Source organism: Aquarana catesbeiana, linkage group LG05 (assembly GCF_042186555.1).
Source record: "Aquarana catesbeiana isolate 2022-GZ linkage group LG05, ASM4218655v1, whole genome shotgun sequence".
Lineage (NCBI taxonomy): Eukaryota > Metazoa > Chordata > Amphibia > Anura > Ranidae > Aquarana > Aquarana catesbeiana.
The window spans coordinates 610199774-610217147 of NC_133328.1; the positions used below are offsets into that span (position 1 = coordinate 610199774).

At 43.7% G+C, this 17374-nt stretch overlaps 1 long non-coding RNA gene across 2 annotated transcripts in view; it reads right to left on the reverse strand.

The window, feature by feature from the left end:
* The window catches only part of LOC141146168 (uncharacterized), a 51163-nt gene that overhangs the window by 20290 nt on the left and 13499 nt on the right, over positions 1–17374 (reverse strand). The window contains exon 2 of one of the 2 annotated variants that reach the window (XR_012244743.1): positions 13288–13407. The exons of the other annotated variant lie outside the window; for it this stretch is intronic. This is a non-coding gene — a long non-coding RNA (uncharacterized lncRNA). The remainder of the gene's footprint in view (positions 1–13287; positions 13408–17374) is intronic. 2 annotated transcript variants of the gene reach the window in all.

Here is a 17374-nt window from a genome sequence, read left to right on the forward strand (position 1 = left end):
ACTTTATGTAGGAGGTTTTGTTTCATCTCTGTGTGTCACCTGAGGCCAGTCACTTCACTGGGTATATGTGAGGCTTTCTATGCATTTTATTGGGGTACTTAACATGCACTTTCCCCCCTTTCAATACAATTCAAATCAACATCAAATCAACAGTTCTGAATGCAGTTTTTCTTTTACTTATCCTTTTTTGTGTTTATTTCCTGGTTTCCCCGAAGGCAATGGTGGCGACACCCCTTGGAAAGATAACTTTACCAGTGTCTAAGTTCAGAGTGATTTTGTTCCTAACTGAAAAACATCGAATTGGAATTCATATAATAAATGTAATTTTGTATGGTGCATGCATAGCGTCATGCACCTCACCTTGCCCATATGTTATAAAAAACAGACTCATTGGTTTGAAAGAAAAACACTTTCCACTAGATATAGGGGGAAAATTCCCCCACCCCATAAAGCAGTGGTCTCCAAACTGCGGCCCTTTGCTTGCTTTTATCCAACCCTTGGGGCATTATTCCCCCCACAGTCGGCAACAGTGGGGCAAAGTTTCTGGTCCTGACACCAGCAATGGGGCACTATTCCTTCCACTGATGCCAGCAATGGGGCACTATTCCTTCCATTGATCCCAACAGTGGGGCACTATTCCTTCCACTGACGCCAACGATGGGGCACTATTTCTCCCACTGGCACCAACAATGTGGGATGATTTCTCCCACTGACACCAATTATGGGGCAATATTCCTCTTTGATACCAAAGATGGGGCACTATTCCTCCCTCTGATACCAATGACGGGGCACTATTTCTCCCACTGATACCAATGATGGGGCACTATTTCTCCCACTGATATCAATGATGGGGCACTATTTCTCCCACTGATACCAATGATGGGGCACTATTTTTCCCACTGACACCAATGATGTGACAGTATTCCTCCCATTGATACACACAATGGGGTTCTATTCCTCCCACTGATACTAATGATGGGGCACTATTTCTCCCACTGGCTCCAATGATGGGACTCTATTCCTCCCACTGATGCAAACAATAGGACACTATTCCTCCCATTGACACCAGTCACGGGGCATTGTTTAATCCCAATCAGGCCAGGACATTTTCTTCTCCCACTGGCCACAGTCCGCCCCCCAAAGTTTGAAGGACAGTAAACTGGGTATAGTGCATACGTGAGATGAGATGCACAACATCAACACCAGCTGGGCTCTTCCTTCTCTGCTGACCTAACGATGACATCATGCTCCTCATGTGCATGCACCATACCGGACAGTTTTTAAATGGTGGCTTAATGAATGGAGTGGTGGGACAAGTGGTGGGACTCAGCAAGCTGTGGGAGCAAGTAAATACTACTTTGTCAGTTTTAGGGCTTGTTTACACCAGCCTTTTCTTCTGAAAGGCGTTCTATGGTCAAGGGTATTTCACAGGCAGTGAGGTAGGCGTTATGTTACCTTCAATGCCTGTTTTAACGCCTAAAAGCCTGCAGTACTGTGCCACTGCCATGGCAGACAGTACTTCAGCTTAGGGGGGAGCAGTTTAGGGGGCGGTAAAGACACTGACTGCTTGGGGGGGGGGTAAAGACACTGACACTTTCTATAAAGGGTAAAGAGTGCTGAGATGGTCAGGAGCATGAAAGTAGCTTTAGGGTACAACAGGCCCATTGGATAGATGGGTGGTGTGCTGTTGGCAGAGCCACAGATAGAACAGGAGGAACCCATGGACTGCTGGGGTCTTGTCCCAGAGGGACAGAGGAAGCACATAAAATAAGCCACACCAAGAAAGGAGTGTGGTACAAGAGTGTGCAAGACTCATCAGGGGCGCTATAGTGAGAGGAAACGTGCTGAGAAGCATCTGGAAATAAATCCCGCTCTGCTATGGTATAATTGCCATTAGAGAAAAAAGACAATAATCAGTTCACCTAACTAGTATTTTATCAGGACTGAAGTCCAAACTGCAAGCCACACACAAGTTTCATCCAATCTTTAAGCTTTTGTTAAAACATATCAGATAAAAATGACATGGAGGCTAGATGTGTGCATTACAGGCCTCCCGACGAGAGTCCCACTCCCGACTATGACTGTCCAGAGCAGAAAGCACTATGAGTGAGTACATTACAATTTCAGGCACCCCCTCAGACCCCTGTCTGTCCAGAGCACTGTGTGTGCATTACAGGCCTCCTCTTACCACCGGCATCCATAGCACTGTGCATTACAGATCATCCCTCGAACCTCCATCCAGCACTGTGCAGCGTTTGCAGGCCTCTCAGAGTCAGACCACCATCCCAGAGCACTGTGCATTACAGGCCTCCCCTCAGACCACCATCCACAGCACTGTGCAGCATTACAGGCCTCTCAGAGTCAGACCACCATCCCAGAGCACTGTGCAATACAGGCCTCCCCTCAGACCACCATCCAGAGCAATGATCAGCATTACAGGGCTTTCATGCCACCATCCAGAGCACTGTGCAGCATTACAGGCCTCTCGTAACCCACTATCCAGAGTACTGTGCAGCATTACAGGCCTCCATAGACCACCGTCTAGAGCACTGTGTAGCATTACAGCCACCATCCATCCAGAGCACTGTGCAGCATTACATGCCTCCTCAGACCACTGTTCAGAGCATTGTGCAGCATTAGAGGCCTCTTGGACCACTGTCCAGAGCACTGTGCATTACAGGCCTCCTCAGACCACTGTCCAGAGCACTGTGCAGCATTTCAGGCCTCCTCAGAACACTGTCCAGAGCACTTTGCAGCATTACAGGCCTCCTGAGACCAATGTTTATAGCACTGTGCAGCATTACAGGCCTCCTCAGACCACCATCCAGAGCACTGTTCAGCATTACAGGCCTCCTCAGACCACTGTCCAGAGCACTGTGCAGCATTACAGGCCTCCTCAGACCACTGTTCAGAGCACTGTGCAGCATTACAGGCCTCTCAGAGCAGTGTCCAGAGCACTATGCATTACAGGCCTCCTCAAACCACCATCCAGAGCACTGTGCAGCATTACAGGCCTCCTCAGAACACTGTCTGCAGCACTGTGCAGCATTATAGGCCTCCTCAGACCACTGTTTAAAGCACAGTGTGTCTATTATAAGCCTCCTCAGACCATCCAGAGCGCCTAAATCTGTGGCTGTGAGTTTGTTCAAAGCTTAACCTTAATACCATAAATAATAACATACTATTAGATTTTTTTTACTCCAGGCATATATAATGAGTTTGGAAATTGTAGAGAAATGCTTAAATAATGCATTACAACTTAACTAAACCCATTAGATTTTAGATTGTACTGGAGATTTTAGTCGACTAAATAATTGAGAAAAAAAAGGTTTTAGGAGAACTGCTTAGGCCACATCCCTGGTACACAGATAGGAAGAAAACTCCCCAAGAAAACAGGAGGGACTTTTTAGGCTAAAAAGGTTTACAGACGTAGGCTGACCATAAAGTGAATTCAAAGTATTAGTATCTAAAGTTAAAAAGTGTTGATAAAATAATGTACATACAACAATATTACATGAAGTTAGATTGTCGGTGGCCGCAAGTCAAGTTCCTCCACCCCAAAAGTGCTCATCCATGTCTTTATGGACCTTGCTTTGTGCACTGGTCCAAATCATTTGGTGGAGGGGGGATTATAGTGTGGGGTTGTTTTTCAGGGGTTGGACTTGGCCCCTTAGTTCCAGTGACGGAAACTCTTAAGGCGTCAGTATACAAAGACATTTTGGACAATTTCATGCTCCTAACTTTGTGGGAACAGTTTGGGGATGGCCCCTTCCTGTTCCAACATGACTGCGCACCAGTGCACAAAGCAAGGTCCATAAAGACATGGATGAGCGAGTTTGAAGTGGAGGAACTTGACTGGCCTGCAAAGAGTCCTGATCTCAACCCAATAGAACACCTTTGGAATGAATTAGAACAGAGACTGTGAGCCAGGCCTTCTTGTCCAACATCAGTGCCTGACCTCACAAATGTACTTCTGGAAGAATGGTTAAACATTCCCATAGACACACTCCTAAACCTTGTGGACAGCCTTCCCAGAAGAGTTGAAGCTGTTATAGCTGCAAAGGGTGGGCCAACTCAATATTGAACCCTACGGACTAAGACTGGAGACTTTTCTATCCCTCCTGGAAATGTTTTATTCTCCATCGGCATAACACGCCATCATCACCCAGTAGCAGGCATTTCTCAACTATATTTTCACACCAGGTTACGTGACCTCCTCCTTGTGCCCTGCTGGTGACACAGAACCCTGGAGCCCTTGAAATAAGTAATTATCCTTTCAGGAGTCAGCATTCTTCGGCTGAGAATTTCCTTCCTAAGCAGAAGTAATATTTTCTCCAATAATGAACGGTGACACCCACAGAAGGGGCACAACACTGTACAAACAAGGTGATGACCCCCATTTTGGCCCTTCGTCATTTATACGTCAGCTCTTTTTTTTTTTTCCACATTCCACTTACATCATCCTAGAACAAAATGCATTTAGATTTTTTTTCTTCAGCTATCTCCATATGAAGCCTGACTCCAGGCAGAATCATTTTTTAATAGGGTTAGAGCCTCTAGTTTGATTTTATAAGACTTTTACAGGAATACACAAATAATTTTAATACAGCTATACCTTTGTACAGTTGTCCTATATTAGGTTTCCACCAACCCCTTGACTGCTGCCCACTAGGTGATATACTCAACCTCAACCTCTAGACATCCTCACTTTTTGGTCCCGTGTGGTGCCCTACAACCGAGACTTTCTGAAAGGTCCAGATTCTACTCCATATGCGCATCACAGCCCTATTCATTACTATATCTAAGCTATAGTCCAACTAACTGCTCAAGTCAGGGGTCTCCAAACTTTTTAAACAAAGAGCCAGTTTACCGTCTTTCAGACTTTAGGAGTGCTAGATTGTGGCAGGTAAGGGTACAAAATGTCCTGGGCCGAGCATCAGTGAGAATAAATAGGGCCTCAGGGTTTGTGGTCAGTAGGAGGAGAAGTGTTGCCCCTTCATTGGTATTAGTGGGAGTAATAGTACCCTATCATTGGTATCAGTGGAAGAAATAGTGCACCATTGTTGGAAGGAGTAATAGTGTCTCATATCATTGGCAGGAATAGTGCTCCAATGGCCAGATTAAGGCTAGCAAAGGGCAGCAGTTTGGAGACCTCTGGCATAAGGCAACCAAGAGTATGGCTTTGAATGGGGGCAACCGTGCCCATGCACAGTACAAAGGGGACACTTTTAGGAGAAAGGCCAAGCACAGTGAAGGTTGTTGGATCAGGGCTGTAGGAGGACTATATGTAGATTCCTGGGTCTTCTAAGGTTGGTAACAGATTAAATAAGAGCATTGATCAGTCCCAACATTATGGCCATCTACCTAATATCAAGTAGGACTCCCTTTTACCTCAAAAACAGCCCTGACCCATTGAGGCGTGGACACCACAAGACAAAGCATCACACAACCCCCGCTGGCTTGCCTTCTTCCCACAGTGCATCCTGTGCCATCTCTTCCCCAGGTAAGCAGTAAATATGCACCCGACCATCCACATGATGTAAACTTAGTCAGCAACAATGTTTGGGTAGGTGGTACATGTCCAGTAAGATCCATATGCATGGCAGGACCCAAGATTTCCCAACAGAACATTGCCAAAAGCATCACACTGCCCCCTCCGGCTTTCCTTCTTTCCATACTTCATCCTGGTGCCATCTTTTTCCCAGGTAAGTGATGCATAAGCACCCCCCATCCACATGTAAAAGAAAATGTGATTCGTCAGACCAGGCCACAATTTCCATTGCTTCGTGGTCCAGTTCTGATTCTCACATGCCCATTGTAGGCGCTTTTGGCTGTGGACACGGGCAGCATGGGCACTCTGACCGGTCTACAGATGCACAGCCCCATACGCAACAAATTGTGATCCCTTGTGTATTCTGACACCTTTCTATCAGAACCCGAACCAGCATTAACTTTTTTAGCAATTTGAGCTACAGTAGTTCTTCTATTTGATCTGACTACAGGGGCTAGATTTTGCTCCCCACATGCCTCAGTGAGCCTTGGCCATTCATAACCCTGTCATTGGTTCACCGGTTTTCCTTCCTTGGACCATTTTTGGTTGGTCTTGATTACTGCAGACCAGCAACATCCAACAAGAGCTCCAGTTTTGGAGTTGCTCTGACCCAGTCGTCGAGCCATTATAATTTGGCCCTTGTTAAAGTCACTAAAATCCTTATACTTGCCCATTTTTTCTGCTTTCAACACAACTTCAGGGACAATATGTTCACTTGCTGCCTTATATATCCCACCCAGTTTCAGGTGTCATTGTAACCAAATAATCAATGTTATTCCCCTTAATTATCAGTGGTCATTATGTTATGGCTGATCAGTGTATATTCACTGATCAGCCATACTGGCCAGCACAGAGGCGGGTGGAGACAAAGAGGTGCAGGCACCAGAAAAGAGTAGATGGGTGACAGTCAGGAAGGATAGAGGGGGAAGTGCCAGGGAGGCCGATCCTGGGCTGGGCCAATAAGTACGCTCCATTGAGTGACATTGGTGAAACCAGTAAGGGAGCAGCACTGCTGGAGCCGATGGACTCTCCTAGCTGCCAGGGGAAGAACTCCAGTGAGAGTAGGGTGAAGCGAAGGGAAAGGATAGACGGTTTCTGGTGGTAGGGGACTCAATTCTTAGAAGGACAGAGAGGGCAATCTATGACAAAGACCTGAAGCACCGAACTGCATGCTGTCTACCGGGCGCTCAAGCTTGGCACATCACGGATCTGGTGGACAGATTACTGAGCGGGGCTGGGAAGACCCGGTTGTCATGGTGCACGTTAGCACCAATGACAAAGTCAGAGGCAGATGGAGTGTCCTAAAGAACAATTTTAGGGACTTGGGAGCTAAATTGAGGAAAAGGACCTCCAAGGTAGCATTCTCAGGAATACTACCGATACATCGAGCCACACCAGAAAGGCAGAATGAAATTAGGGAAGTAAACAAGTGGCTCAGGAGCTGGCGTAGTAAGGAGGGGTTTGGGTTCTTGGAGGACTGGGCCGACTTCTCAGTCGGTCACCAGTACTATAGAAGGGACAGACTGCACCTAAATGAGGAGGGTGAAGATGTGCTGGGAGTAAAGATGGCCAAAAAGTTAGAGGGGATTTTAAACTAGGCGATGGGGGGGAGAGTCCAGAGGTAGAGATAGTCAGCGCGGAACATAGTCCAGAGGGTAGTATTGGGGGCATTAGTGGTAGGTTGACTAAAACACACATAAACCCAAGGTAAGTATATTAACAAGTCCTAGTTGCAATCTCGGAACACCCAATAAGAGGATAGTATGCAACCAGTCTAAACTACGTGGCATGTTCACCAATGCCAGGAGCCTGGCAGACAAGATGGGTAAACTAGAGATACTGTTGTATGAGGAGGATTTGGATTTTGTGGGAATTTCAGAGACTTGGTTCAACAGCTCTCATGATTGGCTGGCAACCATTCAAGGGTATACTCTTTATTGCAGAGATAGGGAGGGTACAAAAAGGGGGAGGGGTATGCCTGTATATCAAGAATAATGTAAAAGTGAATGTGAGAGATAACATCACTAGGGGGGCCAGGGAGGAGGTGGAATCCTTATGGGTAGAGCTTCAAAGGGTTGAAGCTAAGGGGAAAATAATACTGGGAGTATGCTATAGGTCCCCTAACCTGAGGGAGGAGGGGGAGGTGGACCTCCTATCACAATTTGGATTAGCAGCAAGGATGGGAAATGTTATCATAATGGGGGATTTTAATTATCCAGACATAGACTGGGCAGACGTCTCCACGCATTTGTCCAAGGCTCGCCAGTTCCTAATTGTCTTGCAGGACAATTTCATGGGTCAGATGGTAGACGCACCAACTAGAAATAAAGCATTACTAGATCTACTGATTACCAACAATACGGACATTATCATGGATGTGGAAATACGGGGCAAGTTAGGAAACAGCGATCACATGTCAATTGGCTTCAGTATACATCACATAAATAGGAAACATAAGGGAAATACAAAGACACTGAATTTCAAAAGAGCCAAATTCTCTAAACTACGAACCTTGCTAGAAGATATAAATTGGGATAAAATCTTAGGAACAAAGAACACGGAGAAGAGATGGGTTTGCTTTAGGAGCATATTAAATAAGGACATTAGCCAGTGCATCCCATTGGGTAATAAATTTAAAAAAGTGAATAAAAGTCCTGGGTGGCTTATAGCCAATGTAAAAATGCATATAAAAGCAAAGGAGAAGGCCTTCAAAAAATACAAGGTTGATGGATCGTCATCAGCATTCAAACTTTATAAAGAATGCAACAAGAAATGTAAGGGTGCAATTAGGGCGGCTAAGATAGAACATGAAAGACACATAGCGGAGGAGAGCAAAAAAAAATCCCAAGAAATTCTTTTAGTATGTAAACAGTAAAAAAGGGAGGACAGACAATATTGGCCCTATAAAGAATGAGGAAGGACATCTGGTTACAAAGGATGGGGAGATGGCGAAGGTCTTGAATTTATTCTTCTCCTCAGTCTTCACAAGGGAATTGGGGGCTTCAGTAACCAAAACGGCAGTGTTCATCCTCATGACACATCACAAGAAGCACCCTCATAGCTAACAGAGGACAGAATTAGAATTAGACTTGGGAAACTTAACATTAATGAATAACTGGGACCGGATGGCTTGCGCCGATGGTACTTAAGGAACTCAGGCAAGTAATTGCCAGACCATTGTTAATAATTTTTACCAACAGTCTGCTGACTGGAATGGTACCAGCTGATTGGAGAAAAGCCAATGTAGCACCAATATTTAAAAAGGACCCAAAATACAGACCAGTTGGCCTAACATCAATAGCATAAAAGCTCTTGGAGGGGATGATAAGGGACTATATACAAGATTTTAGTAATGAAAACGGTATCATTAGCAGTAATCAGCATAGATTCATGAAGAATCGTTCTTGCCAAACCAATCTATTAACCTTCTATGAGGAGGTGAGTTGCCATCTAGATAAAGTAAGGCCCGTAGACATGGTGTATCTGGATTTTGCAAAAGCATTTGACACAGTTCCCCATAAACGTTTACTGTACAAAATAAGGTGCGTTGGCATGGACCATAGGGTGAGTACATGGATTGAAAACTGGCTACAAGGGCGAGTTCAGAGGGTGGTGATAAATGGGGAGTACTCAGAATGGTCAGGGGTGGGTAGTGAGGTCTCCCAGGGTTCTGTGCTGGGACCCAATCCTATTTATTTTGTTCATAAATGACCTGGAGGATGGGATAAACAGTTCAATCTCTGTATTTGCGGTGATACTAAGCTAAGCAGGGCAATAACTTCTCCGCAGGATGTGAAAACCTTGCAAAAATATCTGAACAAATTAATGGGGTGGGCAACTACATGGCAAATGAGGTTTAATGTAGAAAATTTTAAACTAATGCATTTAGGTGGCAAAAATATGAATGCAATCTATACACTGGGGGGAGAACCTCTGGGGGAATCTGGGTTGGAAAAGGACCTGGGGGTCCTAGTAGATGATAGGCTCAGCAATGGCATGCAATGCCAAGCTGCTGCTAACAAAGCAAACAGAATATTGGCATGCATTAAAAAGGGCATCAACTCCAGACATAAAACGATAATTCTCCCGTTCTACAAGGTCCGGCCGCACCTAGAGTATGCTGTCCAGTTCTGGGCACCAGTCCTCAGGAAGGATGTACTGGAAATGGAGCGAGTACAAAGAAGGGCACCAAAGCTAATAAAGGGTCTGGAGGATCTTAGTTATGAGGAAAGGCTGCGAGCACTGAACTTATTCTCTCTGGAGAAGAGACTCTTGAGAGGGGATTTGATTTCAATTTACAAATACCGTACTGGTGACCCCACAATAGGGATAAAACTAGGGAGTTTAACAAGACTCGTGACTACTCATTAAAATTAGAAGAAAAGAGGTTTAACCTTAAACTATGTAGAGGGTTCTTTACTGTAAGATCGGCAGGGCTGTAGAATTCCCTTCCACAGGCGGTGGTCTCAGCGGGGAGCATCGATAGTTTAAAAAACTATTAGATAAGCACCTGAACAATCGCAACATACAGGGATATACAATGTAATACTGACATATAATCACACGCATAGGTTGGACTTGTGTCTTTTTTCCACCTTACATAATAACTATTCTTTTGCAGAAGTGTCTAATATTGGGCCACCAAATATAGTACATATTTTTTAAAGGCATTTTGATTTTTTTTTTCTCAAATAAATTTTTAGTAGTTTAAGAATATAGGGGGAAAATGCAATATGTTATATTTAAAGTAAATAAATTAAAATGGCAAAATACAGGAAGATAAAAAAAATATATATACATATGAGTACTGACTAGGGTAAGCCATATAAAGTACATAAAGTAAAGTAAATTTGTTGATCAAGGAGAAATTAAAGTGATTGTAAAATAATAACCTTGTAAAACAACCCATTCAGTTTAAAATAAAAATGAAAGGCAAAACATTTTTGTATAAAAAAAAAAAAAAAAAAAAAAAAAAAAAAACATTAAATACCTTTTTTTCCTTTTTATAAGTGATCAAATTCCCTCTGCTCAGCTGCATGAGAGCTGGGGGTCGGAGAAACATTAGCACACTGAACTTCCTAATTAAAGACTGTGCAGCAGGGGCCTGTCAGGACAAGTCTGACCATTGGAGGAGAGCAGGCTGAGTTCCCAGAATGGCTAGAGAACTGACTACGATGTGCTCTCCTGCTTAGTGTGGTCAATTTTCAATAGGAAAGCAGAGGGACTGGCGGGAACACCAGGGATTTCACATAAAGGAAGCAATACAAAGAGAACAGGAGACTTTTTCATACAAGTATATGGTACAGCAGCCACATATCAGGAATATGAAGTGTTGGGGTAACAAACACTTTAACTAGAACAATAAGGTAATAACTGTATGCAAATGAATAGGAGGAAGGAACAGGAGTGAAATCAAGAAAAGGGTCATTAACATGGATCTTTATAAAACAAAATTTAAAAAAGGTATTTCATAAGTGTAGTAGGGATCTATCAAACCTTAAAGGGTATTTTCAGTGTTTTTAAATCTGCAGATGTTATTACAATAATACCTGTGGCCATCCTGTCATACAGAATCTGTGCACTTCCTGTTATAGGATGACAACACTCTGTCACTGTCTTTGAAATGTGTTCCTGTGTTGTCACCCCATCACACAGGCTTCCGATGGAGACAAGGAACTCTTTCAATACACACTAAACAGATGTAGTTTGCTGTTGTCACCATCAGGAAACCTACCCTGAGAAATTCCATACAGCCATCACTGGACTGCATGTACTGTAGACAAGAAGTGTCTGCAAAGAGTGTGGAGGAGATTAGCAGCACCGAGATACAACACAGGATGAAAGATGGTGAAAAAAAAATATATATATAGTGGGGACGGAAAGTATTCAGACCCCCTTACATTTTTCACTCTTTGTTATATTGCAGCCATTTGCTAAAATCATTTAAGTATATTTTTTCCCTCATTAATGTACACACAGCACCCCATATTGACAGAAAAACACAGAATTGTTGACATTTTTGCAGATTTATTAAACTAGATAAAACTGAAATATCACATGATCCTAAGTATTTAGACCCTTTGCTGTGACACTCATATATTTAACTCAGGTGCTGTCCATTTCTTCTGATCATCCTTGAGATGGTTCTACACCTTCATTTGAGTCCAGCTGTGTTTGATTATACTGATTGGACTTGATTAGGAAAGCCACACACCTGTCTATATAAGACCTTACAGCTCACAGTGCATGTCAGAGCAAATGAGAATCATGAGGTCAAAGGAACTGCCTGAAGAGCTCAGAGACAGAATGGTGGCAAGGCACAGATCTGGCCAAGGTTACAAAAAAATTCTGCTGCACTTAAGGTTCCTAAGAGCACAGTGGCCTCCATAATCCTTAAATGGAAGGCGTTTGGGACGACCAGAACCCAAAGATCACTGTGGCTGAGCTCCAGAGATACAGTCGGGAGATGGGAGAAAGTTTTAGAGAGTCAACCATCACTACAGCCCTCCACCAGTCGGGGCTTTATGGCAGAGTGGCCCGACGGAAGCCTCTCCTCAGTGCAAGACACATGAAAGCCCGCATGGAGTTTGCTAAAAAAACACCTGAAGGACTCCAAGATGGTGAGAAATAAGATTCTCTGGTCTGGTGAGACCAAGATGGAACTTTTTGGCCTTATTCTAAGCGGTATGTGTGGAGAAAACAAGGCACTGCTCATCACCTGTCCAATACAGTCCCAACAGTGAAGCATGGTGGTGGCAGCATCATGCTGTGGGGGTGTTTTTCAGCTGCAGGGACAGGACGACTGGTTGCAATCGAGGGAAAGATGAATGCGGCCAAGTACAGGGATATCCTGGATGAAAACCTTCTCCAGAGTGCTCAGGACCTCAGACTGGGCCAAAGGTTTACCTTCCAACAAGACAATGACCCTAAGCACACAGCTAAAATAACAAAGGAGTGGCTTCACAACAACTCTATGACTGTTCTTGAATGGCCCAGCCAGAGCCCTGACTTAAACCCAATTGAGCATCTCTGGAGAGACCTAAAAATGGCTGTCCACCAACGTTTACCATCCAACCTGACAGAACTGGAGAGGATCTGCAAGGAGGAATGGCAGAGGATCCCCAAATTCAGGTGTGAAAAACTTTCCCAAAAAGACTCATGACTGTATTAGATCAAAAGGATGCTTCTACTAAATACTGAGCAAAGGGTCTGAATACTTAGGACCATGTGATATTTCAGTGTTTCTTTTTTTAATAAAGCTGCAAAAATGTCAACAATTCTGTGTTTTTCTGTCAATATGGGGTGCTGTGTGTACATTAATGAGGAAAAAATGAACTTAAATGATTTTAGCAAATGGCTGCAATATAATAAAGAGTGAAAAATTTAAGGGGGTCTGAATACTTTCCGTCCCCACTGTATATATATTTTATAATAATGCAATTGTATATAACAAATAGTATAAGACGAAAAACGTTTACATTGAATTAAATTGTTTATAGTGGCTAGCTCAACCTACAATCCAGACAAGTATATACTGCATACGGTATATTAGAGGGATATTTATTCCCCATTAAATGGAGGAGTCTATTGAGGTTGTTTCACTCTCCTCTGTATTGTGCTCAGTTGAAGGAAGTAATGTAGACAATTCCCTCACAGGTACCATGCAACAACCAAGAGCAGGAAATTCTACATGATGAAATTAGTGTCAGGTTATTTCCTGACAACTGGGGAATTACCTGTATAAACAGCAAAAATTCTCACCACTGGGTAAAATGTGGATTGCACTCAAAAGGCCTGATTGTCCCCCACCTGTCTAAGATACTGCTGTTCTGCGGCAGCTGCCAAAGAAACTCCAGCTGAAAAAAATAGAAGAGAATTAAATTATAATTATAAAATTACTATAGTATAGTGCTTTTTCCCCTTGGGGGGGTAAGGCAGGTCATACATAACCAATTTTCTTTTCATCAACCAGGGGTTAAAGGAAAGAAAATTGCTTGATTTCCCCATCCACTGAGTCAGTGTTGATGGGGGAATCCCTCCTGCAGAGCTATTGTATTCTGACAGCAGGAGATTTCCCCACCATCAGAATACAATGATCAAAGCTTGCCTCAGGCTAGTTGTACTAAAGTCAATCAACAGATCAACTTCAGTGCCCATACATGGTTCAAAATTCTTCTGGCTTCTGTTGAACCAGCTGAATTTCGATCCATCTATGGCTGTTTTTTAAGACTTATCAGATTAGTGTTGGGGTCTTTGCAGAGAAGGAGTTGTTAAGGAGGTGTTCCTATAGGCCTGGGTGAATTGATTTGTCTTGAATCCAGAAAGGGGACTTACCGGACAATAGATGGCAGAGAGTTCCATACTGTGGGTGCTGGGTGAATGCACAAGATCCAAAAGATTTCAAGACGACTCAGGGTTCATGTAATTTTTCCTTTCTCCAAGGACTAGGGATGAGCTCAAGGTTTGGTCCAAACACAGCTACAGACCAAACTTTGCCTGAGGTATTTGTTCAGATGCTGGACCTTTAGCCTTTTCAAAACATGTATCTTTCTTTACACTTCTCACTATTTTTGTGTGTGAAAGAGTAGGGGTACTATGTACCCCTTATTCATTCCCATGTCAGGTGCTGGTATCTTTTCCCCTTTACACACCCACAAATTAAAATGAGCATGTGTATGTAAACCATGATTGTATCACACACGTGAGTTATTGCCGCGAATGTCAGAGTGAGAGCAATAATTCTAGCACTCTAATTCACTATTAACGCCATAGTGATAAGCAGTAAGGGCTCCTAATTCTTCACCTATTAAGAATTTTGGGTACCATAGTTTTTGAAATATCACAGGTACACACAAATTTAGAATTTGACAGGTTTGGTATCTATTTACTTGACATAACATTATCTTTTATTTTTTCCCCCAAAAAATGATATTATATTGTGTTTGCTTGCATTAAATTCATTTTATTATACAGTATCTCACAAAAGTGAGTACATCCCTCACATTTTTGTAAATATTTTTTTTTTTATCTCTTTTCATGTGACAACACTGAAGAAATTACACTTTGCTACAATGTAAAGTAGTGAGTGTACAGCTTGTATAACAGTGTAAATTTGTTGTCCCCTCAAAATAACTCAACACACAGCCATTAATGTCTAAACCGCTGGCAACAAAAGTGAGTACACCCCTAAGTGAAAATGTCCAAATTGGGCCCAATTAGCCATTTTCCCTCCCCGGTGTCATGTAACTCGTTAGTGTTACAAGTTCTCAGGTGTGAATGGGGAGCAGGCAGGAGCGGACTGACAACTCATGTGGTCCCTGGGCAATAGAAGAAGATTATGGGGCCCACGGGCAATAGGAGAAGATTATGGGGCCCCCAGGCAATAGGAGATTATGGGGCCCCCAGGCAATAAATTATGGGGCCACACAGTATACACCCATACACATACAGTATACACACACAGACACACAATAAACACACACAGTATACACACACAGAATACACATACACACACTGAAAAGGTACTGGAGAGGTGGGGCAGCTATAATCTTGGGATTTTTAACCACTTCCCTACCCGCCCATAGTCATATGACGTCCACAGATGGGATCTCCCATCCTGGGTGGACGTCATATGACGTCCTGGGATTCCCGGCCGTCTAGGGGGCGCGCGCGCGCCGCCGGGAGCGCGCGCCCGCCGCGTTCCTCGGGACCCGGTGCGTGTACCCGGCGGCCGCGATGTCCGCCGGGCACCCGCGATTGCCCGTTAACCGGGCCGGCATGTGGATCTGTGTGTGTAAACACACAGATCCACAGCCTGTCAGCTCTGAGGAGAGCGATCTGTGTTCCCAGAACGGAGGAACACTGATCGGTCTCCTCCCCTAGTGCGTCCCCTCCCCCTTCAGTTAGAATCATTCCCTAGGAAACATATTAACCCCTCCCCGCCCCCTAGTGGTTAACCCCTTCACTGCCTGTCACATTTACACAGTAATCAATGCAATTTTATAGCATTGATCGCTGTATAAATGTGATTGGTCCCAAAAATGTGTCAAAAGTGTCCGATGTGTCCGCCATAATGTCGCAGTCACCAAAAAAAATCGTGATCGCCGCTAAAAAAAATAAAAAAATATTTTTTTTTTAAAAATGCCATAAATCTATCCCGTATTTTGTAGATGCTATAACTTTTGCGCAAACCAATCAATATACGGTTATTGCGATTTTTTTTTTACCAGAAATATGTAGAAGAATACGTATTGGCCGAAACTGAGGAAAAAATGTGTTTTTAAAAAAAAAAATTGGGATATTTATTATAGCAAAAAGTAAAAAATATTGTGTTTTTTTCAAAATTGTTCTTTTGTTTATAGCGCAAAAAATAAAAACCGCAGAGGCGATCAAATACCACCAAAAAAAAAGCTCTATTTGTGGTGAAAAAAAGAACATCAATTTCTTCTGGGTACAACGTCGCATGACCGCGCAATTGACGTTTAAAGTGCGACAGTGCTGAAAACTAAAAATTGGCCTGGGAAGGAAGGGGGTGAAATTGCCCGGTATTGAACCGGTTAAGAAAACACAAATTTTTACATACTGACCCTGGTTTTATTGAGGCTGGCAACCCTGATGGGGACCCTTAGTGGCATGGCTCTCACTCTCTCATACTGGTCACTGGAAGTTCAACATGGCACCTCATGACAAAGAACTCTCTGAGGATCTGAAAAAAAAATTGTTGCTCTACATAAAGATGGTCTAGGCTATAAGAAGATTGCCAAGACCCTGAAACTGAGCTTCAGCACGGTGGCCAAGACCATACAGCGGTTTAACAGAACATGTTCCCCTCAGAACAGGCCTCGCCATGGTCGACCAAAGAAGGTAAGTGCATGTGCTCAGCGTCATATTAAGAGGTTGTCTTTGGGAAATAAATGTATGAATGCTGCCAGCATTGCTGCAGAGATTGAAGTGGTGGGGGGGTCAGCTGTCAGTGCTCAGACCATACGCCGCACACTGCATCAAATTGGTCTGCATGACTATCATCCCAGAAGGAAGCCTCTTCTAAAGATGATGCACAAGAAAGCCCGCAAACAGTTTGCTGAAGCAAACAGACCAAGGACATGGATTACTGGAACCATGTCCTGAGGTCTGACCAAGATAAATTTATTTGGTTCAGATGGTGTCAAGCGTGTGCGGCAGCAACCAGGTGAGGAGTACAAAGACAAGTGTGTCTTGCCTGCAGTCAAGCATGGTGGTTGGAATGTCATGATATGGGGCTGTATGAGTGCTACCGGTACTGAGGAGCTATAGTTCACTGAGGGAACTATGAATGCCAACATGTACTGTGTCATACTGAAGCAGAGCATGATCCCCTCCCTTCGGAGACTGGGCCGCAGGGCAGTATTCTAACATAACGACCCCAAACACACCTTCAAGACCACCACTGCCTTGCTAAAGAAGCTGAAGGTAAAGGTGATGGACTGGCCAAGCATGTCTCCAGACCTAAACCCTATTGAGCATCTGTGGGGCATCCTCAAATGGAAGGTGGAGGAGCACAAGGCCTCTAACATCCACCAGCTCTGTGATGTCATCATGGAGGAGTGGAAGAGGACTCCAGTGGCAACCTGTGAAGCTCTGGTGAACTCCATGCCCAAGAGGGTTAAGGCAGTGCTGGAAAATAATGGTGGCCACACAAAATATTGACACTTTTGGCCCAATTTGGACATTTTCACTTAGGGGTGTACTCACTTTTGTTGCCAGCGGTTTAGACATTAATGGCTGTGTGTTGAGGTAATTTGAGGGGACAGCAAATTTACACTGTTATACAAGCTGTACACTCAC